This window comes from Ischnura elegans, chromosome 6 (genome assembly GCF_921293095.1).
Source record: "Ischnura elegans chromosome 6, ioIscEleg1.1, whole genome shotgun sequence".
NCBI classification, from domain to species: domain Eukaryota; kingdom Metazoa; phylum Arthropoda; class Insecta; order Odonata; family Coenagrionidae; genus Ischnura; species Ischnura elegans.
The window spans coordinates 76065003-76092049 of NC_060251.1; the positions used below are offsets into that span (position 1 = coordinate 76065003).

The window sequence follows — 27047 nt, forward strand, 5'->3', positions numbered from 1 at the left end:
CGGGTCAGGTCCGCCATATCTCCTTCCAACGTTTCGATGAACAACGTTCATCGTCATCAGGGATCCAGGAGTCGATACGTTGGAAGGTGATATGGAGGACCTGACCCTGCCCTCGAGAAAACTTTACTGCTACTGTTCGCCGGGAAAAAAAACAAATATTATAACAATTTTTAGCACAATTTCTCAATAACTTTTTCCCTTTTAAGAACAGTTTTGAACATTTCCTCAGGAATTAAGGAAGGTATGAAAACCTAAAATTGTCCTCCTAAGGTATGAAGACTTATTTACATTGCTCCTTTAAAACAAGGGAAGACATGAGTGGAGAACGCTGACGGTGAAGTATATGTGGTAAAATAAAATGAACTTGGCGCAATTGGGTTATCAAACTTATATTGTGTTTTTAAATAAATAATGGATTGCATTATACTAAGGTGAAATATTTGTTGCGATGTTGGGAAGCCATGATGTCCGGGCAGCGTACTCGAATCAGCAATTTTAATTGCCCTACCTCAGAAACGCTGTCGTTGAAATTTCTGACGGCAAAAATACGATCGATCATTCGTTGAAATATCAAAATATACGGAAACTTTTAAAAATTGATGATTTGCGTTGCCGCACAGATATATCATCCGTCTAAAGATCCAGAGTGAGAAAAGGCTGTAGCCGGAGGGAAAGTAGGGATTTTTGCTCCCAAAATAGGCCTGAGATTATGTGCTCGCTCAAAAGAGATGGTGCACAGGCATCATACCGGAACCAACTGTAATATATGAACACGTTCCTTATAAATACTGCCGCTGAAAGATTTGTCAAATACATAAAAATCCGATCATGCCGTCATTAGAATATCAAAACATCTTACAAACTTTTTAAAATTGATGAGTTGTGCTACCGTTCGGGTATGTCACCTGTCCTAATATCTGTTCAGAAGGGAGTGAATTGTATTGACGGAGGAAAAGCCTGCTGGAAGGATGAGAAGGAATTGGTCCATCGGCAGTCGGATGCGGCAGAGATTACGTATGAGTGGGAGATTGAGAGGGACCAGAGATAGAAGCTGGGCACGTGGAAGGTAAGAGGATAGGGGGAGGAGTTTTGTAGGTACATATACGGAGAACCCCCGAATCCCGAGATTAAAAACCCGGTCCTCCTCCTCCTGAAAGGGTCGGGAGAAGGGTAAGTCAAAGAGGACGACATTAACCTCGTGCTCTCTCACGGAATCGGGAAAGAAGTGAGAGAGAAAAAAAAAAAAAATTTAAATATCCAGAGAGAGAGGGACCTCTCACACTTGCCAGGGCCCATCTCTTATCCACCCCTGGAGAAGCCTCCTGTTAACGCCTCCGTGGACGTCAAACCATTCCACACCCAGCCCTGTCCCCCATACCCCCCGAATGAAGTCGGCAAAGGCATGTTTTGCATAAGGGAGAGAGAGAGAGAGGCTGGATTGAGTCTCCAAGACACACTTAGCGCCAAACTTCTTGATGGAAAGGGATCCCCTTCCTACCACCCCACCCAGTTCTTCAGGGGTATTTGGGTGGGTGTCGTGTGAAATCCATTTCACGCGTGCCCCGTGTATATATTGCTCACGTGCGAACAGATATAATCCGTCTCTCTCACCGCCCACTCGACAGGGAAGGTGACGGCGACGACGACTTTCAATCTGCCATCTAGGGTGAGAGCACACAAACACTCTCCAAGTAGTGGGAGATCCACCGCCCCCGGGGGCGGACGTAATACATATCAAACGGCATAACGAACGTTCCGTGTGATGGGGGTTGGGGAAACGAAATCCCAATAGTAGCTTCCTCTCCGCGAGTGGGAAGATGTCAATCACCTTCGTCAAAAGGACGCTCTACCTTGTTTACGCGGTTAATGAAAAATACTTAATTTTAAACTTACGTAAAGTTTTGAAAATTTTTCATACATTTTGAGGGACTTTTTAGAGATTTCTTGAAAACAGTTCAGGGCTCTGCGATAATTTTTTTCTCCCAGGTACATACAGCTGTAAATGTTTTTAACTTTAATTTTTTTACATTTTGCGGGGCTTCTTGGTGAAATATTGAAAGGATTTTAGGGTGCTTTGATTATTATTATATGCTTATAGTTACATAAAGCTGTACCGCAGGCTTCATCGAGCAACTGGTTCAATAAAGAAGGAAAGTTTTCAAGTAAATATACTATTTACAACCGATAGCCTAATTGAGCCAGTTCCAATACTACTGGATAACATCGCTCTTCAAACTAGAAAAGGAAATGAAATGGCCAATAAAGTAATATCTTAAGACAAATGGAAAGACGAGAAAGACGAAATAGCCACATTTTGAAATAAATGAAAGGTTAATTTTAAAGAGAAAATTTTATTTTTTACCTGATTTGGCTGCTCATTGTTTTTGTAATATCAACTTACAGAACAGTAACAGAACTCTATTACTTATAAATTAGAGATATTATGCGGTTAGGCGTAGAGTAGTTACACACATAGCTACAAGCATTGTATGATTGGCTAATAGAGCTAATTATAAAAAAAAACAGTCACAAGCGCTGTCGTACTGACTCAACCAGGGAAGAAAGTAAGAGAAAGGCAAGCCACCAAAGGTATTCTATTAGGTATTCCAACAAATTCGGATACGGAATACGAAATAGTTAAAGGTTTTATCGATGGATCGAACACTATGTAAATATCGTATTGATGGGCCTAAGTAATAGGATTATAATTATCAACTGCAGCTCTTGGTCACGAGTGAGTTTTTAGCTTCTCGCTAGAGAAGAGCACTCTGTCAAGGACACATACTACAGAGGCTGTGCTTACTGGCTATTAAAATACAAGCGTTACAAGAAGAGGCTCGAAGGCTGTTGATAAATAAAAAAATTACATCGTTGGCTCTGTCATCGTGGCCTCAGCCAGGGTAGGAAAATTAAATAAATTCTCCTGTGTATTTTACCATAGAGGGACAAGAAACATGGAGGAGTACTAGACAAGGTCACTGATCGAGACAAATTAATATACGAATGGACGAATAAAATAGCATTTTATTTACTGGGACATTCTACAGACAGTAAGTGTTGAAGCTGAGAGGGCAGAATTTTTGGTAAAGGAGAATGGAAAAAGGAGGAGAATAGGTTTTACAGATAGAGACAAATGCCTAGGGCTTATTTTTCATTGGAAAGGGTAGACCAAGTTGGGGAGGGGGAACCGACGGTTTTATTCGAAAAGTACTGCATGTAAACTTACTTTAACCAGAAGAATACCAAAATTAATAGAAAAATAAGAGAGTTCCTGATATAGTTACCGATTAAAACATCCTAAGCGTGACTTTGGTACTGTTGGGCTAGAGCAATTGATTTTTATCAACTACTTACAGTTGAGATTCACTTGCAAGGTCTTGACTTCTCTCTTGAGGGCAGAACTCACTCAAGCACATAATACATGCTGTTGGATGTAGAGTTGGGCCAAAGGAATTAAATTATTTTTTATTAACCACAGTTGCCCGTAATTTGGGTGTGCTAGCTAAAGCTACTTTTATCAACTACAGTTGCTGGTCATTTGCCGGCTTCGGTGACGGCGGGGCAAAGTCCCGATCTGCCACACAAGATGTCATGGGTTCGAGTCCTAGCTGGGTAGATTGCTCTTATTTAGGGCATGGCTGATCATGTACGTGTAATTATCAAGTTAGAAACCCTGATGCAAATGGCCAATGGTGCCTTTTTAGGTGGTATAAGCATACAGAAATAAAATACTCAACTTTTCGCTTGAGTGCATCACTCTATCAAGTACCTACTTATATAATACAGATGTCGTGTGAACCCACTTACGGCGGTTACGCTACAAAGCGTTGTCTCAAGGGATAGTAAGGCAATTTATTTAAAAAAAAATGAACACCGCGGCGGGGACTTGGCCTTTCTCTTCCTTCTCCTCGAGTGAGTGACCTGATGACGGTCATATAGACGGTCATAGCGCGGGGGCCGCGCTTCGCGTTCCCACCCTTCGGGGCAAGAAGACGGATTCCCATAACAACTGGAAAAACTCGTTGCCCCTCGCAATTTTCTTATCCGTCCAGGGAACCTTTCGGGATCCATCCAACCCGCCCAGCGGTTACGGTGAGTTAATTCCTCTCTTTCACGACGGGCGACTGCCTCGGTCGTCCGATGAAACGACCTTCTTTCCAGCGATTGCTATCTCTCGCTCCGTCAGAAGGGAAACGGCAGTCGCCTTCCGCCCAACCCTCTCTCTTCTCTCGATGACTCCGGCAACCAACCCCGTGCGAACTAATTACTGCCCCGCGATATCAAGAGCGGTCTGTCTTTACTAGAAGGGAACATAGATAACTTCGGCCGTCTACTCCGGGAGTGGGGCCGTTCACTCACTCACACCCGAAATCACAAGTCATTAAAAAATTGCTGTAGTTGGAGCTTTGGGTCATTTGAGGAGTGGAGAACGCACTTCTTTCAGAATGGCACAAAAGATGTCAATTTGATGTCGACTTCTTTCAAGAATAATCGAGGACCATAATTGGCACCTTTAGTTACGGCTAAATCACTAACAAAAGAGCCTAAATTTTTACATAAATCCTCACAACTCAACAGTTGGCACGTACCCCATACCACACTGAAATTAAAGTGTTGCTAGTAGGGCAAGTAGTAGGATAGTAGGGTAATTTTCCAATTTAGTCCATTTCCAATACACTGCTGAACTCATCCGATGATACTGGGATAAAAGTTTCAATAGCTCATAACTTAAGGACTGAATATTTGGGTGGGATATTAGTAGCTAAATCACCACTGAATCTCGTTCGCATTTATCTAATACTTCAACGCAGCGAGGGCTCTTGATTTGCTATTCCAACAAGAAAATCAAAAGTCGGCAGTTTGGAAAACGAGGAATGCATCAACCATGGAGAAATTAATTGCATCATTATTGATTAAAAACGTGTAGCCTAATCTCTGCTGAGATTACTCTATTTTTTATTTCTATAATTTTTTAAACTCATGGCATAGGTAAAAAAATATTCCATTTACACTCACCTGCTCCTTAGAAAATTTGCTGCAGGATGCGGGAAAAACTTTCGATGATGCACCTCAGACTGGAATGGAAAGAGAAATTTCGTTTTAGAAGCCGCAGCGATACATTGGAAATTTCAAAAGTTTAACTCATACTCAGGGGTATTAAATTGTAGGACCTCTATATTTGAAATATAGATGAATGGGAGAAGCGATGGTGAGAATATAATGAATCTATATTCAACCACGAAAAAACTCGATAATGGAAGCACGACATCGCAGAGTTATTGATGCCATGAAATGCCAAGCGCAGTACCAAATTCAATCACTGAATAGAGAATAATAGGATTACTGTCGAATTGTGAATAGACTAGAGAGATGACTGACACAAAAAATCTCCATTCTTAACGATTCTTTCAGGGAAGGGATTATTCTAATAGATTGCCTTTGCTGATAAACGGAATGTGATAATTGGTAAACATTCGGAAACTAATCTTTTTCTATTCGTGTACTACAGAAATAGTTGAAGAATCACGAATTTAAGAAATCCCATATAAGATAATTTATAAAGAACGTTTGAATGAATGAACGTTTCAACCAACAACAACAACCGTCGGGCAGGATGAAAATACCATGGTCCAATCGGCGCCTGTCGCTAAGACCTGGTTAACAATGAAATGACACTGAAAATGAACTAATAGCTACTTAAGGAAGCATCCACTACAATATGCATCTGAAGAGGTTTTGAAAGAATTCTTATCCAAGGAATATTTTCAGACGTAACTTGGAGTAAATCCTTTGCATTTATGACATAATTACAGAATATTTAGGCTACGTTTTGTAAATTTCTACGCTATTTAGGAGGAAGTGTAATGGGTTCCTTCTACGCACATTATTATTGAAAACACCTACGATGTCCCTCTTCAATAGATACTGAGGAATTTGGCTCAGTCATAACTTCCATCGTGATTGCCCAAAGTGAACTTTTTATATAAAATGTTTTATATAAAGTTTTCTTTATTACATTTATTTATTACTTTTTAATAATACTTGGTTGTACAAACTTTGGAATTTTTTCTATAAAAGCCCAATGTCATGAATCTTGATCAAAATCCTATTTTTAGCGCGGGATGCAGCCCAAAAACCCTTGGGCAAGCTAACGGAAGAAAAACAAAAGAGAAAACAATGCCAAACAAGATTCTTAGAGGGTCAACGAGTAACCTCTGCGATCATTTCAGACGGATGTTTCTGCACGGTGCATTCGCAGCTATCGGGTTGAAAGATTTACCCGTCGGGACGTGGATTGATTGTCTTGCAAGTGAACCCCTTTCAACCTGCGCTGTCCATCTGCTTTCCCCCCTTCTGGCTTAATATCCATGCACACACCCCTTGCCTTTTAGACCGGAAGTTCACCACCCATTCGGCCATTTAATCCCACAACGTACAGGTATAGTGAGAGAGAGGAGATGGAATCTTGATCCCACCTTTACCGCCATATCTTGCTCCGCCCGCGGTATTCCACGGCTGCGTGGCGCTGCTGACAGCGGAACCTCCACCCACTACCACTCAAAAAAACGCCACCTGACTGACGCCAGAACGAGTCGTTCACCACTCCCCCGAGAGATGGCAGGTTCATCTCCGCCGTCGCACCGTACGTACCTCGAGCTTTTCACCTTTTTCAAAGTAGCTGTGCGTGGTGCAGACCATAGGCGGATTTTTGGGGGACAGGAGCACAGGGGCACCTGCCCCCCCCCCCCCCCCAATACTAAAAAAATGGACAAGATTTTTAATACGGTTATCATTACGTTCGTTTTGATATGTGTATTTTGGAGCCACAATCATTTACTTTCATAATAATAAGTTTCATATAAAATAAAGAGAATGCTTTTTACAGTAATTGTTGTATTTTGTTTTTAATCTCAAATATGAGAAGACCGTTTGACTGTCAAACCCTTCCGCCCCCAAAAAATCCTGAATCCGCCATAGGTGCTGACCTTATGCACTTCGTTTCTCATACAAATCCCCTTTAGATGGACGACGGATGAGCAAGGGGAATGATCGTTCGAACGGTTTCAGATAAATTCCGCGATCCGCACCACGAACATTACAAAAGAGGTTCTTGCAGTCCTTTATGTGTCTTTAATTATAAAGAGACCCCAGTCCATCCTGAAGAAGCTTGTTCGTCCCTAATGGTGCATTTTAATTTGTTTTCCAGAAATTCCCACAGCACATCGACGACTGCAGTGTGACCCACTCATTTCCAATATTCGCAAAAGAGTATTAGTATTAATATAGTAAGAGTGTTAATATCATTGACAAGTCGTGAATTTGATAGCTTATATCATCTAGAATTTGCATCTTGATTAACAGCCCTAACTTTAGCTTATTTTCCAGTGAAATTTAGATTGCTTTGCCATCAACGACGCGAGTGACAACTTTACAAGCCCGAATGACTCTTTACAATTTATTGACCATTCTATTGGATATTGGATTGTGGTCCAACTGACACACACCAATTTCTTGTCCAATATCCTTTTCACGATATTGGACGCAATTTCTTGCCCAATTTCGAATTTAGAACAGGTTCTTCTTTCTCGCGGCCAATCTCCAATCAGAAGTCAGTTATATTGACTCCTAGTGGCCAAAATAAGAAGCTATTTGCAAATATCAGGTTTGGCTGTAAAACATTTTTTCCCGAAAATTCGCTTGAATTTTATAAATGTGTACGAAAGAAGTTGTTTCACTATTGTTTGAAGCGTACAAATCACACGAATGCTAATGCAACGTAAAATCATCGAAATACAATGGCGTTCTCTAGAGGGACATTAAAACACTATTTCGGCCAATATTGGTGCATATATCGATTCGTGTCGTACAGTACGTAACGCCCAATATTTAAACAATATAGCTTCCGATTTATTGGCCAATAAGTTGGAAAGTGTCATACAGGCTTTAACAGTTTTTAATGTCCGCTGCGCTGATTGACAGCACATTTAGTGGCCGACTGTAGGATCCTCTTCTGTAATATTCGTGGCGTAGACCACGAAATTCATCCCAAGCCTGTCCCATCGATTATCCCCCTAGCTCATTAGTTTGTAAGCTCAAGTAAAGGGGTTTGATGGGAGAACGAAGTGCATGTAATTTTTCTCGAAATTTTTAAAATCAATGTTCCATCGGCTGAGGGAGCCAAAATCAAGCTTCCCATGCTAATAGAAATTGAAAATCTGAGTTCTAAAACTGTCTTTTATGGGTACCTATAGTTGACAAAGAAGAGCAAAGATATTGATAATTACCAGAGAATGAGTATTTTTTACAAAGAACGTCATAATTGCTTCATAATAATCATGATAAAAACAAAACGTAGGCATGTTAACACACACTGTTCTTAGTTATCTGCTGATGAATGCTCTCATTGAAGCAAAATCACTCAATTTACATGAGAATAGGGGTTAAGCTAGCCCAAATTGCTGGATAAAGCATTGTCATAAAAATATAAGGATTACATCTTCCACATCCTGTGAGGCCAAATTTTGATAATTGACTTCAATAATTATAATTTTTCAGTAGCAAACGCTAAAGGCAATTTTTTCGATCGAGAAGTCACGAGCCTACCCTCGTAACTTTTTACCTTCACAGTGGTGTCACACTACAACCTCAATCGACGGAAGGCGGTAATAGCCACATATTTGAAAGCTCGGGTATACATAATTTTTTGTTAGATTTCCATCGAGGAACTTGTCTCCTTACTCCACTCCAACGATTGTCTGTACGCAAATATCCCCTTTCCAGAACATACCCATGAAGAAAATACTCGACATTATCAGCGGTCAAAAATCTTGTGATTGGTTTGACACACCTTTACAATTAATACTCTTAACAGCTAGCCTTTATATATTCAAGTACCTATTCCATTTTACATGCTTAAAGCATATTTCAAATAAATAATTTGAGGTCTTCCCGTCTCTCCCGTTCTTCCATACTAATTCCTACTGTACGGTCGTCTTCATTATGCGTGTATTAGATCATCATTTCTCATGATTTGGCTGATTAAGATATCCAGTTTTTTCAAAAGTTAAGTATTAAAAAGACTTTTTTCCTCTCACTATTCTTATAACTTCCTCATTACTCACAATGTCATTTCATCTTCACCATTTTTCAAAAGCACCGCATTTCAAATGTTTCTACCTTTGACTTATCCACCGCTGCCATCGTCTATGCGTCTCAACTTTACTCCGTGCTATCTTTCCGCCTTTTTCTATGTAGCAGTGCGTGTCCAGTTGAGAGCTGCGACCGTGGAATCATTCCAAAACCAGTCCCTACAAAACTCACCCAAGCCAACCAACATCGCTCTCAACTTTTTATCTTCCTAAGTTGCTCTTTCACGAACCACCTGCTAGCCCACTCGACATTAGGCGGGGCGATTTATTTTACGGAACACCAAGCCACTCATTGGCTTCGATTTTTTGTTGGTTTGCCACTTATAAACTCGTTCCCCCATTCCTCTGCAGTAATATTCCTCAATCATTTGTCCACAAGATTCTATATAAGGGTGGTTTATAGATTTAAAAAAAGTAAAACATTGGATATAATTTTTTCAAATATGTAATATACTCTGTCATAAAAGTGCATATGACAGAACCAATGAAAACGGTCATTTCTTCAATGACTAGATTTTAAATAATAAACAATAAAGACATGAATTGCAGGCAATGTCAGTTATCTAGGCGTTTTACTGATAAGCACTGCACGAAACAAGTTACTTTGTTCGAAGTTACGCACATGGATGTTTGGTGGTTTAATTGGCTGGGATACTTAATCCGGAGATTCGGATTCAAATACCGGGTAAATCAGATATTTTTTATTGCGAATTTCTTCCTCGGTGTATAAGTGATATTTTTATTCATGGTGAAATAAAAACAGTACTATTCCACAACCTTATATTTTTGCAGTCTACTAGTTTCAACGTTTACACCGTCGGTGACATGACGGTGTAAACGTTGAAACTAGTAGACTGCAAAAATATAAGGTTGTGGAATGGTACTGTGTTTTTATTTCACCATGAATATCTCATCGTTCCACCAAGTAACGCCTAAATCTGTTGATTTTATTGATATTTTTACCTTATCTTCTCTTAGTCATTCAACGTGTAAACAGAAGATATCCTAGAGAATGAGTGAGTTCACTAAAAGTTCAAAGATTTCTCCTGAATCAGCGGAGCACGAGGATGATCATCTTTTCGGCGAAAGGGTTGCAGGCACTGACCTTACGTTGTGTAAAAAATGGGAACAAGATGGAATAAAAATTATTCTAATCAAGACCAAATCCATGCGGCACAGTAAAGGAGGCATTTGTAAAAAGGAGAGAGATAAAGAGGGGATAGTTTGTTAAAATTAACTGAAAAAGTAGAGGAAGCAAACTGGTCTTCCAAATAATTTAATAGAGAAACTCAATGTTAGAGGAGTAGATGCCGCGGTGTCACGCATGTGATGTATTCATATATAAAACCAAATAATTATTTTACATGCAACCAAAATTATCTAGGATGCTAAAATGATAATAATAATGAATTAAATTGTTGAGACATAAATTGAAATCAAAATAGGACCTTATATTCAGATGATGAAGAACTTTATACGTTTAAATAGCATTTTTAGATAAGATTATGAAATTGTACGTATGAAAAGGAGTTGAATGTTATGGTGATTCAAAAAAGGGTCTAGATATCACAAAAATGTCAAAATAGAAGAATTATCTTTTGAAGTTGAAGCCCACCAAAATGAACAGTTAATCGTCCTTCCATCCAGGATAAGCATCAATCTATGGAAATGTATTCGCATGCATTTCAAGCGTTCCAATGAGTAAACCTAAATACGCTAAACTATTATGGCTCGCGCCGAATTCTATTTACATAAGAAATAGCTTGAAAGATACTATGAGATGTTTAAGTGAGTAATTGCCCGTTACGCACGCATTAACTTCTCATTCCATTCAAGCCGAATGGGATTTTTAATATCACAGTTTTCATAGCTGTGCGGTAAAATCTTCCTTTGCACCAGCAGACCGTAATAATTTAAGCAAATTGAATTTCAGCGGAATAAGCGATTGGGAGTGAGTGAATTAATGGCACGCGCCTATTCACTATCACGTATGTCACTTCACTCTCAAGCTCGAGTAAATATCTTACAACTCACCTGCTGCTTTTATCAGAGGGATGGTTTTAATGGGTAAGGATTAATGATCGGTTAAGAATTCCAGCTATTGGAGCCAAATTTTATCATAATCAAAGTATTCTTCCGACTAAAGTAGGTTTCCGTGGAATACTTCACAAGCATTTTGGCATCCTTCCCTTCCTTCATGTACTTCCCTCTTCAGTTCACATTAGGGCCTACTTCCTTTCATTCCATCTAAAAATCCTATCCTTTTCCATCCCCTCCCTCGTTTACCTACTCCCAACATTCTACCCTTTAACACTGCGTTCAAGATCCCTCCATCTATATCTTCATAACTCCTCCGTATCTCATTTAAAGCTGCCTCTCCTCAAACACCATGTCCAACACTTCGTCGCTCCTCCTTTACGTCCATTTCACCTTCTCCATTCTTCTCCATACCCACATCTCGAATGCCTCCAATCTTCTCTCGTCTTCTTTCCTCAGTGTCCACGTTTCCGCACCGTAAAGCGCTTCACTCCAGATCAAACTTTTCGGGGGCCTTTTATTGATACTCTCCTTCTCATTAGCTCCTTCCTCTTCACGAACTTCTCCTTTGCTAATGCAATTCCATTCCTGATGTCCTTACTACTCTATCCATTTTCCTCCAATGTCAATACCCAAAATAGTTGAATTAATCTACCAGCTCAAGTTTCTCCCCACTAATTTTTACCTTGGTTCTCACATTCCCAGCTCGCAATGGTTTACAAAACTGCATAACCTTGGCCTTGTTGTAATTAACTCCTGGTTTAGATAGGTAAGAATGAATAACCGATTAAAATTTTCAGCTACTCGAGCCGAAAGTAGCGCAATTTCCAGTAAAGGCTGGTTTCTAGAAAGAAATAGCAATACAGTATCTATGAGGGAACGATTAGCATGTAGCGTGTAGAGGCCGTATCACACTAGCGACTGCGACCGCCGCTGCGACCGCGATTTCGGCTGCGGCTGCGACTGCACCCCATCACACATTGCGGCCGACGCCACGGTCGCGCATGCGCACGTATGAATGTTTCTGCTTGTGGATTGTTTGTTTACGGAAGCCCAGCAGCAATTGTTGAAATTGTTCCTAAAATATGTTAAAACGTACTTCATTATTACTCACCTGTGTACTCGGGTCCAATATCTAATATGCTGGGCTTTCATCTTCACTTTGAAAATCCGAAATTATCTCAGCGTTATCTCACAACCTTCTTGAGCTTCCCTCGCTACGGTAACCAAAACAAACACGTATGCCGCAAGCGCGCGAGATTGAAAAATAGCTCTCTGATTGGCTGCGACTACGACTGCGACTCAGAAGAATAGCCGACCGGCTATTCTTCTGAGTCGCAGTCGCAGCGTCGACTGCCTCGCTCTGATTGGTCGACGGGCCAGTCGCAGCCGCAGTCGCGGTCGCAGCGGCGGTCGCAGTCGCTAGTGTGATACGGCCTTAACGAGTACCTACGGTGAATGGTGGCGTTGAAGGAAAAAAATAGCGTATAAACTAGTGAAATTACCGCAAAAATTAGCGTGGAGATCGATCAATTTCGAATATGCAGTAAAATTAGCATGAAATTTGCCGACCTCGGAGGCGACTGAGGTAAATTCGTTGCCTGACACACAAGAGGTTGCGGTCTTGAGTCCCGCCTGGTTAGGTTGCCCCTATCCAAGGTGTGTTCATCTACGTTTTATTGTAAAGTTATAATCCCCGTTATAAAAGACCGATAGTGTTGCTTTCGGTGGAATAGGTATAAATAAATGGAAATAGTATGAACGAGAAATTTCGTCGCCAATGAAATTTCGTCGCCAATAAATGAAGTTTTACATTCGCTCACTTCTGGAGAAATATCTGTCCTAGAAAATCAAATTATAAAGAAGTACATCTTGAAATGAATACTAGCATGAAAATAAAATTGAATGGAGAGCCATAATCTGGATAAGATATCGATGTGGCCGCGAAACATCTCTAATCAATTTCAATAACAAGGGGACTGCATAGAGGAGAACCAATTCCATCACAAAGAAGGCTGATTTAAGTTGCCACTTCGGTCGCATTAGGTATAATGGGTTTTCAAAAATGTCCGCGGCGCGGTGAAGAGTGCAATGCGATCCACTTTTTCCAATATTATGCTGTATAATGATTACAATTTCAAGGAAGAGCATGGGAAAATTATGAACTTGATATATCACATCATCATATATATAAATTTCAGTAAACACCCATAATTATATCTTATTTCTCCGTGAAACTCGGATCAATTTGTACGCTAGCGACACGAGTGGCGACTTCTGCAAACTCATTTAGGTGTGCGGTGGATTACAACAAATTTAGAGGCGAACTTGTGTAATATTTTTGTTCAATACGTTGCGTACTGTAGTTTGCTGTTACTTGTGGGTAAGAGTCATTCGTGGCGTCCACTCCAAGCTAATCATTTTTATTCTAAAAACACTCCAAAGCTGTGAAGGTAATTTTTCGTTAAGTGTCAACTTATATTTATTTCAAATGTTTTGCATAAAGCGCTTCTAAGTAACGCATTTTGATTTGAATATCAGAATTTTTGTTGATTACGTCACGCATCATTGCGGTGGGAAATAACTCAACATCTAGCCGGGAAACGAGAATAGTCTAATTATTTCATTACTTCTCTTCGTGACTTATTTTCATGACTCTGAAGGCATGGTGGAAATTGTCTCAGATATTTGTGAAAATGACATTTATATAACAGCACAAATCAATATTTTCCCTGAGTATCACCATCCAAGAGAGAGCCAATTTAATTTCTTTTCTAATGCAATTTCCACAAAATATAGAAAGACAGTTATTTGTAATATCCAGATAATTCAGCACATTTAGATGATTAAATTTCGGAATTTTCATGAGAATGAAAAACATATCCATTTTAGTAACTTGCTCTCTTACGGCAAGTTCCTCCCATGAGCTCAGGCGTCGAAATTTCTCATTGTAGGTAGGGGAACCTGCGTATTTTAGTCGGGTCAGGTGTGCTCTAAAACAGTGAACCGTTCCGTGCATTGTCATCGCTGCTCATCCATCTATTTGGTACAGTAAAAAAAATGTATACGTGCATCTACTTCCGTTATAACAATCCTCGAGACCTTTCAGAATTTAAATAATGCGAAATGAAGTAGTAAACATTATGTAACATATATACAATCAGCTTCCGATTTTTTATCAATCCATTAGGGAAAATACTTAATGATCTTCAGATTAAATATTAGAAAACAGTTATTTAAAATAAGTATGCGAGTAAAGCCGTTGACTGATCCTACCTCCAAAAAATGCTATTAACAAAGGGATATTTCTGCTATGTAAGTAGCTATTTTAAACAATAACCATGGAAAGGTGGAATGTTGAAATGCTTATGAATGGTATGGTCACCAGCCAAATCGTCTTATTGCAAGTTCTAAAGAACAGTGGCGCAGCGAGGTGGTTTTGGAGGATAAATCCTCCCCCCCAGAGCCCAGAGAATTTTTTAAGTTACACCCATTTTACAAAGTGGGATTAATATTACTTATAAAAGAGAGTAAGGATTTATAAAATATCCCTCAAAAAGCCGTAAACCTCACCATATTGTAACATGTATCTTAAAAAAATTTCTGAGGGAGGGCCCCTGCATCTCCCGCATACCCTGGCGGGTTTTCCATACCCCCCAATTCTCCCGGTATTAGTTGCGCCTAAAACCCCCCTAGCCTAAATTCCTAGCTGCGCCCCTGCAATGGAGTACAACGACACATCATGCACAAATTTTCTAATTTACCGCCTCGTGTCGAAGCATGATTACTTGCGCCTAAAGGACATGTATCCACTGGCACATGGCGCCTGATACTCATTGGCTACGCTTTCACAGTTGTCACTCTTTTTGAACATTGCCGGCTTCTTCCACAATCCTCAGACATCACACGTATGGCTCCACCTGGCATCTTTCTCGGTCCCTGGACCCTTCTTTACATATCGTTTAATTGGAGCTTGTCTCTAATGAATTGGTTACTACAAAGAGACCAACAGCCAGGCACGAAAGAGGCACGCCCCTTCTTCGGCAAGAACAGATTGAAAAAAAATCAATCTTGGTTATTGGTAGAGTATATGGAGAATAGCGGATGGAAACAAAAAGGTACTAGTCAGTATATAGGCGTGTTTATGAGATGCATTAAACACAACGTGTGCATGCGCAAAAACACATTCAACATCATAATTGCACCGTGACAACATTCAAAACTGCGTTAACATACGGATGCATGTCCATGAAATAGCCCCTGTTCTAATTTCGTGCATCTGTCCGTGCATTTGTCTAAATATTTGTCTATTTGCACGGGTAAATGCATCGTGTAATGGCTTAAGACATATCAAATGAGGAGGGAAAACTTATTGAAGTAACGTGGAATGTATTCTGAAGGTGTAAGATGGATAGAGGAGTCACTAAAAACCAAGACAGATAGTGGAATGTTAGGTAAGATAGGAATGCGGAGGAAAAGAGCGTCTTAACAGAGTTTTTGGCTGTATATATAGCTGTATGTATAGCTGAGAGAGAGAATTGATCCAAAAGTTGAACTATAGTGCAAAAGAAATAAAAACTGATAGGAGAGTAAAATAGGTATACTGTCTTCCAATCAAAGCTATCTAACACTCCATATAACCAGTAGATCATTTAAAGAAATTACGTTACACGTTTTACACCGTGGTAATTTCAGCTTTATGAATACCGAAAGAAGTAACCTAAACTATTTTCTGTAAATCTGCGAAAGAAACAGTTTTAAATATTCGTAGTGAAGGAATAATAAAATTCCTTTTTACACATTGTGATTTATTTTTTTCCGACCATTATTTTGTTACATCATATCAATTCCCTTGATTTTCGTCTTCACCTTGAAAATTTTACGCCGTAACGAAACCATGGTCGGAAAAAATAAATCACCATGTGTAAAAAGGTTAGATTTAATCTTACGATAAAGCATATCCACCAAGTCACATCCGCTACTATTAACCCGGTCAAAAAAACATAGGGGTTCCCTTACATTAATTCCAATTCGGCTAAAAATTTATATGAACGTGAAGGATACCAATCTAATGAATCCTAAGAAGTCCCAATCGATCCCAGGTGTGAAAAGAATTTTATATCGGTCAAAGGTCGAAAAAATTTTTTTTTGGCCAAACAGTTAGTTTTACGATAAAAATAGTTCAGGCCAAAATTCTGGGGTCAATGTCTATTGTGACCGGGCTATAGTACTTATATTAGTTGAATATATATTTCTTCCGCATTCAAGGTATTTAAATATTGAGCAATTTAATTAACTTTTTCCATCTCTGGTATTAGTACCGCGTCTCACCCTTTACCACGAATGAAAAAAACCCTTTAACGCGGAGAACAAGCATACTGTCCACCTAGCCAATCATCCCGTTTCACTTCTTCCACGGCCTTACTAAAGTTTCGTCCGACTTTGCACACACAAGCTGCGCCGTCACCATGGGGATATGGCCAAGGAGGTGGGGGCGGCGGTGGTTTGGAAAGGGACCGCGTGTGACAAGTGAGCAAAGGGAAAGGGCCGTAGGAGGGGGGAGGGAGAAAGGGGTAGGGGGAAATAGGGGTGGAAACCAGAGAGAAAGAGGGAGGGAGGGGGTCCTGGAGGCCCCCAATTACCACCGCTTTAAACTGTATCATAACCCGGAACGCGGAGTTAACACACCTCATGCATTTTCATGGCGTTGCAAATTAGAGTGTGGCTGAGTGTCGGACCTTCAGAGGGAGAGGGAAGAGGAGAGAGAGAGGGAGTAGTGGGAGTTTGTGGGCTTGCTGGTTGGAGGGCTTGAGTGAAGGGAACAAAACAGTGGAGAGAGAATGGAGGCGAAAGGGACAGAGAGGGAAGGGAAAGAATGAGGGGTTAAGGAGAGGAGGAAGAGGACGATAGTTTAATTACTTAAGCTAAGCGGAGAAGCTAATGAATCAGAAAAAAGTAGATTAAGAATAAGATGGAATTAACAAAATTCATTAAAATTATACAAAAATACATTAGAAATTAAACTGGAATTAATTGAGTATGTACATAAAATTCTTCATGAAAATCGATAATAATCAGGTTCTATATATGAAGGAATCGATGAAGAAAATTGAAGTTAAGACTTTTATATGGCAGAATTCCGCCTTGTAGGTATTTGAGGAGAATGATTTCTTCTGTTTCTAATATTTAATCTTGTTCAGTTTCAAATACTTTAAAGAAATACAGTAGATTAAAATATGACAGAGTTAACAAATTCCTTAAAATTAAATATAAATACATTTTAATTCAAGGAAATAATTGAGCACATAAATTACTTAATGAAAATCAATAATAATCGGAATCCATACGTAAAGGAGTTCAAGAACAAAATTGAAATCATGGCTTTCCATATGGCAAAAATCCGCTCAGAAAGTATTTACCAAGAAAAGTTTTTCTTTGACTAATGGGCTGTTATTGTGAATGTTTGAATTTAAAAACATAAACGGATGATGCAAAGAGTAACTTAATTTGAATTAAATTGTGGATTTGGTATTAATTCACGAGAAAAATCAGAAATGACGGCTATGCAGGCTTTTAGGAGGTACAGAAGTTAGAGAAGGTATCGTTACAAAACTCTGCTGATCGGAGTAGTGATTTTTTTTTAATCACGGTGAAATTTTAAATAAATATTTATCAACAGGTATTTTACAGGGTGGTACACATATGTGCACCTTGGTATTGTACGACAATATTTTTATGCATTACGATAATGCAAAGAAATTATTCATAATAGAATACTTTATTCTCATTCATTATTTTCAATCGATATAAGCTTTAAAAACATTATTTATTAGTTTTAAACAACTGAATACATGGCATTATGAAAACTCTTGACGACGCACACCCATCTTGCTTGCCATCGTGTCATCCATCTTGTTTTACGAATTCAAAACAAAACACATGCTGCATGTGGTGGCAGAATCGTGTACTACAAGGTACAAAAAAGTGCAGCGGCTGGTTTAAACGACAATAATTCACACTTGAATGATTATAATAATACAAAAAGTGGAGGTGCATGTGTATCTACCTAGGGTCTGAAGAGGTCAATGTAAAGTATTTTATAATTTATCCAGAAAAACTCACAAATTTGAGACCGAGGAGGGAATAAAATAACTGGCCATAAAGCACAATAATTTTTCCATTTATGATAGTTACGGTTCCTTTTCGGGCTAAATTTCTGACCGAAGTAGAGAGATTATGATTGAACAAGGTTTTAATTTAATTAGAAGGCAAAGAATGAGGAAACCAGGAAGGGCCAGAGATAGCAGTATGGGAGAGAATTATAGATGAGGTTAAATGAAGGAATAAGAATCAAGTACGAGGTGGGAAGAAGTGTCAACACTTCACCTGACGTAGGCTTCTAGACATTGCGCAAGAAAAAAAAAAGAACCATCAGATCGAGGTAAGATAGCTGCATCTTCCTTTCAATTTATTTAAGATTACTCAAGAATTATCCCTCCTAAACGCCATAAATCCTAATAAAAGGCTTCAATATCTGCAAAATTGGCGGAATAAAGGTTTATGTAATATATATAGATGTTGAATACTATGATTCTATCCGTAAAAATTATCTTTATCTTATCGAGTAAATTATCTTTAACTTTTACTCTTCTTCGACAGGAATCATTTTTTCCATATTGTCTGTGTAACGAATAAAATGGACGACAAAATTAATCATGTGTAACCAATACGTATTTATCACGGTGAGTAAAATTATCTGCATAAAAAGCATGCTGTATAATATTCGCATGGTAAACTTCTGATGAGTGTTAGAAAAATGCAGAGCAAGTCCGTGCCATTCGTGCGTTTAGCAACTAAGGTAAGTGGTATTGGTAGTATAAGTGGGGGAATTACAGAAAAATGCTGTCATCACAAAATTTAAACTGTGGATGAAACAATGTAAGGGTTTTAACGATTTTTAGCACCATCTCAAATGCTATACGGGGCAAGGGTGAGCTCTCACAAAATATTTGCGGAGAAGTATTTACGAGAATTTTATATTCACAAAATATTAACGAGACGGTCAAGGGGTCAGAAAAAGCAGTGACTCCTCTACCCTAAATATGTGCAAACGCACTTGCAGGTTGATCTACCTTCATCAACCTATACCTACATACAAATTAAACCTCTGAATGAGCGAGTAGTTTACAAATCCTAAAATTTTATTTTAATTAATGTTAATTAGTAACGACCATATGGCTTTTCCATGTGATTTTCCTCCCCCAACCTTAGTCTTTGTCTATGTGCTATTCTCATTCCCCGCTTCACTTTGAACTTATAAGTCAACAGTTCTATGACATGTAAATGGTTCTTATAGCTACCTCAAAAGCCGCATGAAGCGAGGGCGAACTCATGTGAGATCAGAAAAGGCGACGAGAAAATTCGAAGAAGGCGATGGAATTGCAGTTAGCTTCTTCTAAAGCCATTAGAAGACCACATTGTAATGTAATACTCTCACACAGAGGCACATGGTGTGTTTGCCATGCTATTATGAAGTGCAATGGAGTAAAATCGGAAGTTACCAGAAGAAGACCATAAAAATTTCAAGGAGGATGAAAGAAAGGAATACCAGAGAACATATATTGGACCCATATTTAACAGATATTGGACCTGGTATTTATAAGAAAAAAATAGTCTATTCATAAATAATATTTAACAAATCTACGGCAAATCACTTATTTCATGTCGGGCGGTCTATATCCTCCATATAACAAGAAGGTCAGACATCGAATACTTCTTTGTGTGAACATAATTCTGAATACAGGTGCTAGATTGAAGCAATATAAAACTCATTTAAAGTTAAGGGCAAATGCTTTTGTGAAATAAATTTGGTAACTGTCTGCAAAAAGTTGTACTTATTTCTTCGCACATTATTGGCTAAATATCTTGTTTTAGCCCTCTTTAACATTTTCTAACACAGAGCTACATCTGGGAGAATGGTATCAAATTTTATGCATAAGAGAGAGTGTTTATTATAATTTTAATGAATTATAAAGGAGTTAATTTATGATACAAATTCTTCTCCATTTAAAACGCATTGCAATTGCACCGTTTTCTCAACATAATAATTCCCTGATAGCGTGAAAGTGCGAAATTTTTGCGCGAGTTACCTAGTATTTGAATAGTAAAAAAGGCAAATATGCAGATGCTTTTACGCCCTCGAAGCGGAGGAGTTCGAACTCTCGAGCTCGTAGAGAAAATGCGACGAGGGCCGGCCGTTGTGGAGCTCTCACAAGATATTCGCGACGCGGGAGTCGGGGAAAAAATACGCAGAACGTCGTGGATTTGCGGGCAGCTTCTGTGGAATCCTTGGAGGGGTCGTTTTCCCGTGGTCCCCTTCGGAACCCCTAGCGAGCCGCCTTCTTCCACTCGTGCCGCATCAATCATTTATCGACACTCGTCACGGAGGTGGAATCCCTTGACACGACGCGGAGCGTGAGCGGAATCGCTCGCTCGAGGTCGTGAGTTCGAATTCCACGAAGAACAAGGACGAAGACCAGCAACGCCTATAAATGTCCTCAAATCCCGTGGGACGAGCGATAAAAAAAAACGAGCCGCGGCTGATGTGTCACGATAGAAGATGCATCCGATTACAGACAGTACATGACTGATAAGTGTGCTTTTATTGAGAGGCGATTTTATGCGGGAATAACGGTGCTTCCCCCATAAGTTTTCCACGCAACAGGATGAATTAGAAGGATGTAATGTATACATAGTCCACACGAGTACTGCCAGAAAACCATTCCAAGGGGAGAAAAAATTACCATGATCTCTTGATTGTGAAGGATGATATTAAAAATATCTTTTCTGTCGGATAAAATCCGATTCTTCTAGATAAAAAGCTTCCTATTAAATAAATGGTAATTTAGATTATTTCACAAAGAAATTCTTCCTCGATCGGAACTCAAATAAACAAGGCCTCTCATTTTAACTGTAAGGGAGTGTTGGCAAAAATGTATTGCCTCAAAACGATTTAGCCGCTACTTTTACGAATTTATTGGCCCACTGTTTTAAGAATACATGATTTTCTTGCTACATTTGTTGAGAGCATTCGAGAGGTAAAAACATTGCATTATATATTTTTCATCGTTTACTTCGTCCGGCTGAGCTCATTACGACTGAATTTCCCTCCTGGTCATGTTACGACATACGCAATGATTTGAACATTTTGTATGCATCACCACAATCACCAATAGCCACGCCAACCCTGCCATCAATTAAATCATAAGGTCCTCTGGGATTTGATGTTAACAAGGCACTTGGTGAAAAACTCTTCGCTGCGTTTTCTGGGCTGATCATTCGTGGTCTCCTATTCTCCTGAGAAGAATATGAATGAATTTTAAGTCACATTTAATTTTAATTCAACACCACCGAGAAATATGATATTGAAAAGTTTGCATTTAAGAAGTCCAATTATCCAGCCTATGAAGCAGAATCCCACAATATATGCGTTAATAATAAGTAGCGAGATTTATTCTAGAAAAGTATTTATATCCCCAGCTAATAGTTCTTTCTTAACTAGTGAGAATAAAAATAATAAAAAAAGATAATTTACTGTAGCACTTTCAATGAAAATGCTACGATTTCCTTATAAAATTTTTTGAACAATGGGCATCGAGACAAAATTACTGGAATTGGTAATACTAATTAAAGAAACACTAATAAAGAAAAAAAATAAGAGTTGAGAGCATTGATTTTAATTTCTTTAACGCATAGTGACCCTCAAAAAAAGGTTGGGAAAAGGTAGAAAAATGACGCAATAAGCATCTAGAAAATTCTTATGAGCAAAACTCATTCAGAGTTCCTCGGGAAATTCTTCTCATGAAATGGCCAGATAATTTCCAAAGTAGGCAATAAAATTCTACATAGCAAGCCGCTTGCCCGTTTCACTGAATTCGTGAACTAAAATGGCACCTTTGTCATCTCTCAACAAACTTTTAGCATTTAGAACTCCGTCAACGGACATTAAGGTATATGCAAGTCGTAACATTTCAGCCTCACGGCAATGAAAGCATTTGCTCAGTTAATGCTCATTGTTTTTTCATTCGCGGACGTTTTATGCAGCCCTGCATTTAAGTTGCGTGCGACGAATACAAAAAGAAAAATGTGGCACCGCATCATTTCAAGATGACTCATACTAGGCATTAAATCCTGGTACTCAAGTATTCTTCAACTCACCAGGAAATGAGCCATATTTGTCATGATTAGGGAAACTATCCCTTTCACGACTGAGAAGAGGAAAAGAATGCAAGTGGAATCATTGCACGTGAGACGAATAATTTCAGATGAATATGTCCCTCAGTTTGTTTCCATAAAAAATATTCCTCCTTTATCCCCTCCGTTAAATTATTTTGGGAATGGACTTATCTATTTCAGCCGCAGCACGTGAGGTATGCTTATGCTAATTTACGATGGAAAAACACAGGCACTTTTCCCTTGCGCCAAGTCACATTTCAGCCCCAAATTAAAAAAAATAAACAAGAAGAATACGTCTCCACCACATCACTTAAACCAGAGGTGGCTCCAAATACCGAAGTTTTGAGGAGTTTAGTTAAACTCTGAAAGGAAAAAATCCATCAATGAGAAGGTAATTACGAGAATTGCTCGTACTATTGAAATAAAATAAAATAGAATCAAATATTTTCTAAATAAGTTATTGAATGATTTGATATAATTAATACTTAAAACATTAAATAGATCGCTTAGTCATATTATGCGTCGTTATATTTATATAAGCCTTAAGAACGCAACTTTGCGTAGTCACCGAACTTAAAACATGCCTCACGAAGTCTAATGACAAAGTATTCTTTATCAAGTTAAATATCATAGGTAAACTCGGGAAGGAATCTTGTAAATTCTTATGAGCAGAAGTGAGGTAGCAGCTTTTCCCAGTTATCAATTCTATGCGTAAAAAAGTTGATATGAAATATGGATGGAGAAACTGGAAGTATTGGAAGCAGAGGTATCGACAAGGTACATGATATATCTTGTTAGTATGTATAATAGACGACAAAGGAAGAGGAGCAAAATAAAATTTAATGACATAATGAAACGGAGTTAACTTTATAGCGAATTTAATTCCGGCATTCGGGACAGGCGGGGTGATTCGAAAATTATTCATGCATAGGTCGTTTCAGAAGGAATCTCCAATAGGTCAGGAAGTGAAAGGTGAATCAATTCTTAGCAGTTTTTATCCATAAACGTTGGATCGAAACTCCTTAGTTAATGACTACGGCGACGCAAACATTTTTTTGATTCCACTTTGGAGTTATACAACTGGTATATAAAAACTGATTTTCTTGGGCATGCGACCTTTTAAACATTTTATTTAATACTTTGGCTATTTAAGGGCACCAAATAATTAAATTTGGACGAAAATGTGCCATAACAATTGTATAAAAAATAACTTTTGAGCTTAATTAAACGAGAGCTTTGAGCGAGTATCAACAATACGATAGCGTAATCTCACCTATTTCGAGTAAATTCTTCCAGGCAATTATAATCGCACATTTTCAACAAAATTTAACAATTAAATGTCGTTAAATATCCAGAGTATTAAGTAAAAAGTGAAAAGGCTGGATAATCAAGAAAATTCGTTTTCGCGGTAACTGTAACGTGCATCCAAATTTTTTTTTCATTTCAATAGTTCGGTAGCTAAAAAGTTGCAACCCCATGTTTATGGACAATAAATGTTTGAAATTGTCTCCTCTACCACCTCCTGAAGCATTTCAGATTCCTCCTAAAAAACGCCGACGTATCTAACTCTGCCGGTAGTAGTAGAATACTTTTCAAAAATACAGAGAATTGAATCTGCTACTAAGCAATTCATTATTCGATTTTTTTAGTATTCTACCGGTTAAGATAGGTTTAAATGGAGTAATTTGGAAGAATTCTGGCAAGCTCCCCTTCCTTCACGTACTTCTCTCTTCAATTCACAGTAAGGCCTACTCCCTTTCATTCTATGTAAAAACCCTACCCTCTTCCATCCTCTCCCTCGTTCATCCAAAATTCAAACCTCAACGCTGTTTTCAAGATCCCCTCCTTGCTAAGTACTTGCTCCATTCATAACTTCTGTTTCCTCCGTATCTCATCTAAAAGCTGCCTCTCCGCACCCACCATGTCTAGCTATCCGTCGTTCATCCTCCTCTCCGTCCACTTCACCTTCTCCATTCTTCGCCACACCTACATCTCGATTCCTTTCTGACTTCTCCCGTCCTCCTTCCTGTGTGCCCACGTTTCCGCACCGTAAAGAGTTACATTGCGGATTAAACTCTTCACTAACCTTTTCTATAAACTTTTACATAAAGATCCTCTCATAAGCTTCATACTATTCCTGAACGCCTCCTTTGCTAATGTAATGCTCTTTCTGATGTCCTTACCACTGTATCCATTTTCCTCTAATGTGCTACCCAAATAGTTGAATTGCTCTACCTGCTCAAGTTATTCCCCATCTACTTTTATCTTGAGTCTTAAATTCCTCGCTTTAGATGCTTTACAAAACCGCATAAACTTGTTCTTCTTGTGATTAATCCTCATCCTATACTCCTCGTAACTCTCCTCTAACGCATCCACACTTTCGCCGCGTGCGATAGTAGGCTAATAGTCCTATTATCTCCGCATTCCACAGCTTTCATCTCTTTCGGTAGTGGAATTATAACCGTCTTCACGAAATCCTCCGGGCAACAACCATCCTCATGGATCCTGTGTACTAGCTCGATAAACCTTTTCTTACTATCCCTCCCTATATTTTTCAGAGGCTCACACGGAATATTGTCCACGCCAAACTACTTTCCTAGCCTTCATATCAGGAAGGGCTCTCTCGATTTCCGCATCTAAGATCCCCGGCCCAGGATTATCCTCCTCCATCAATCTCTCCGGCCAGTTCCTTCCGTCATAAAAATACTCCACTTGTTCCTTCCATATATTCTGTACTTCTTCTCACTCGGTTAGCATCCTTCCTTCCTTAACCTTAATTTTAGACATGGCTCGACCTCTTTTGCCTCCCTGATAGCCACTTAGCCTCGGCGTACAACTCGGCTACCTCTCCTTCCTTCTGAAACTTTGCCGTTTCCTCACACTGCCTTTTCCACCAAGCCTGCTTCGCCCTCTTAGTTTCACGCCGTCATCGATCATTTATTTCCTTATACATTCTTTAGCCCTGCTCTGTGTCTACGTTCTTCCACTTCCTTCTCTCCTCCATTTCTTTTACCATTAACTCCGTAATCCACGGCTTGTTTATCTCTCTACTGTCAACGTAGCCAAATGACTTCTCCGCCCCTTGGACTATTACCGCCTTAATATTATCCCACCCTATCTCTATTTTCTGAGTACTGTTAATCTCCCGGATACTATTCTCCACCAGTTCCTTATATTCTCTCCTAATGGTCCCCTTCAGAGCTTCTAATTTTCATTTCCTCGCCTTCCTAACCCTCATCAGTCTTTTGAATGTTACGTTGCATTTCATGAACACTAGGGTGTGGTCCTTTTTCTTGATTGTTGTTGCTAATGATCATGAAAAGTCTCTGCAAGAATTTCACAAGTTGATGACCCCAAGGACCTTGCCGACCTCGCTACCGTGACCGACATCCGCCCTTTGCGGACGGGTCCCGTTCGATGAAATTTCGAGGGTCATTCGATATCTCCACTGCAAAGACGCTCAACAATCACCCACCGAATCAAATCCGCTCATCTAGTAGCCCAAAAATAAGAATCCACTCAGCTGGCAGTGTCCGGAGCATAACCGCTCATCTCCTATTCTCCAAGCTTGGAGGTAAGCGGTTATTCTCCGGACACGGCAAGCTGAGCGGATTCGTATTGCTGGGCTACTAGATGAGTGGATTTGATTCGGTGGGTGATTGTTGAGCGTTTTTGCAGTGAAGTAATCGATTTGAATGCACTCCATGTTTTCAGGGAAGAGATAGTTGTAAGGGTTTCCCACTTCCATTCCAACGGTGTTTTTCACGTGTTACCATCACGTAGACTACCTTTGGTCGCGCTCCTACCTTTCGACCTACCTGGCATGGGTGGCCCTACCGGGAATAATTTAGAATAAATCCCGCCACATCAGCTCTAGAGGTAATAGGAACTTGAAAGTCTTTCTAGCGCGGCAAGGTTGTAGTCCAAGGGAAAGGAACTCATAAATAGCACATGAAAATCAGGCGATGACGTTGAAATTTGAACCCAATCATAAAAAAGTGCATATTGATTCATGAAATTTCCTCGGGCTTTACGCTACTAAGGTTTTTGAATTCCCATGATAAAGTATTGTAAGGCTTTATTTGTTATAAAAGGTTTCTACAAAAAGAAGAATCTCTTACAGGTGAAAACATAAGCATAGAAATAAGTAATCAATTCATCAGACGCTACATAAGGAGCACGTTTCTCTATATGAGCGAGGCTTGGAAGTTTACAGCAGTAGAGAAGTCAATAGTAGAAGCATTCGAAATATGGTGCTACCGAAGGATGATGTAGATAAAATGGATAAACCGAGTAAGTAATTAGGATTTTCTAAAGAGAGTGGGGGAAAAGAGAAGTCTTGTAATTAACCTAAATGAGAAAACGGGACAAGTTAGTTAGCCACCTTATGAGGCATCATGGCCTAATGAAAATAATCGTGAATGGTCAGATAGAAGGGAAGAAAGGTAAGGGGCGGCCCCGAATGAGGTACATAGGACAGGACATAAATGTTGTAAAAGAGATGAAATACGTCGCATTGAAAAGGCTTGCTGATAGGAGAGCTGATTAGCTGCGTCAAACAAACCTTAGGATTCTTAACTTATGATGATGATGATGAAGAGGCTTATTGGTTATAAAACTCTAGAT

The 27047-nt window shown here is 39.2% G+C and overlaps 1 long non-coding RNA gene across 1 annotated transcript in view; it reads right to left on the reverse strand.

Annotated features, from left to right (window-relative positions):
- The window catches only part of LOC124161020, a 570739-nt gene that overhangs the window by 283673 nt on the left and 260019 nt on the right, over positions 1 to 27047 (reverse strand). Inside the window, exon 6 of the long non-coding RNA XR_006865300.1 lies at positions 5017 to 5075. This is a non-coding gene — a long non-coding RNA (uncharacterized LOC124161020). The remainder of the gene's footprint in view (positions 1 to 5016; positions 5076 to 27047) is intronic.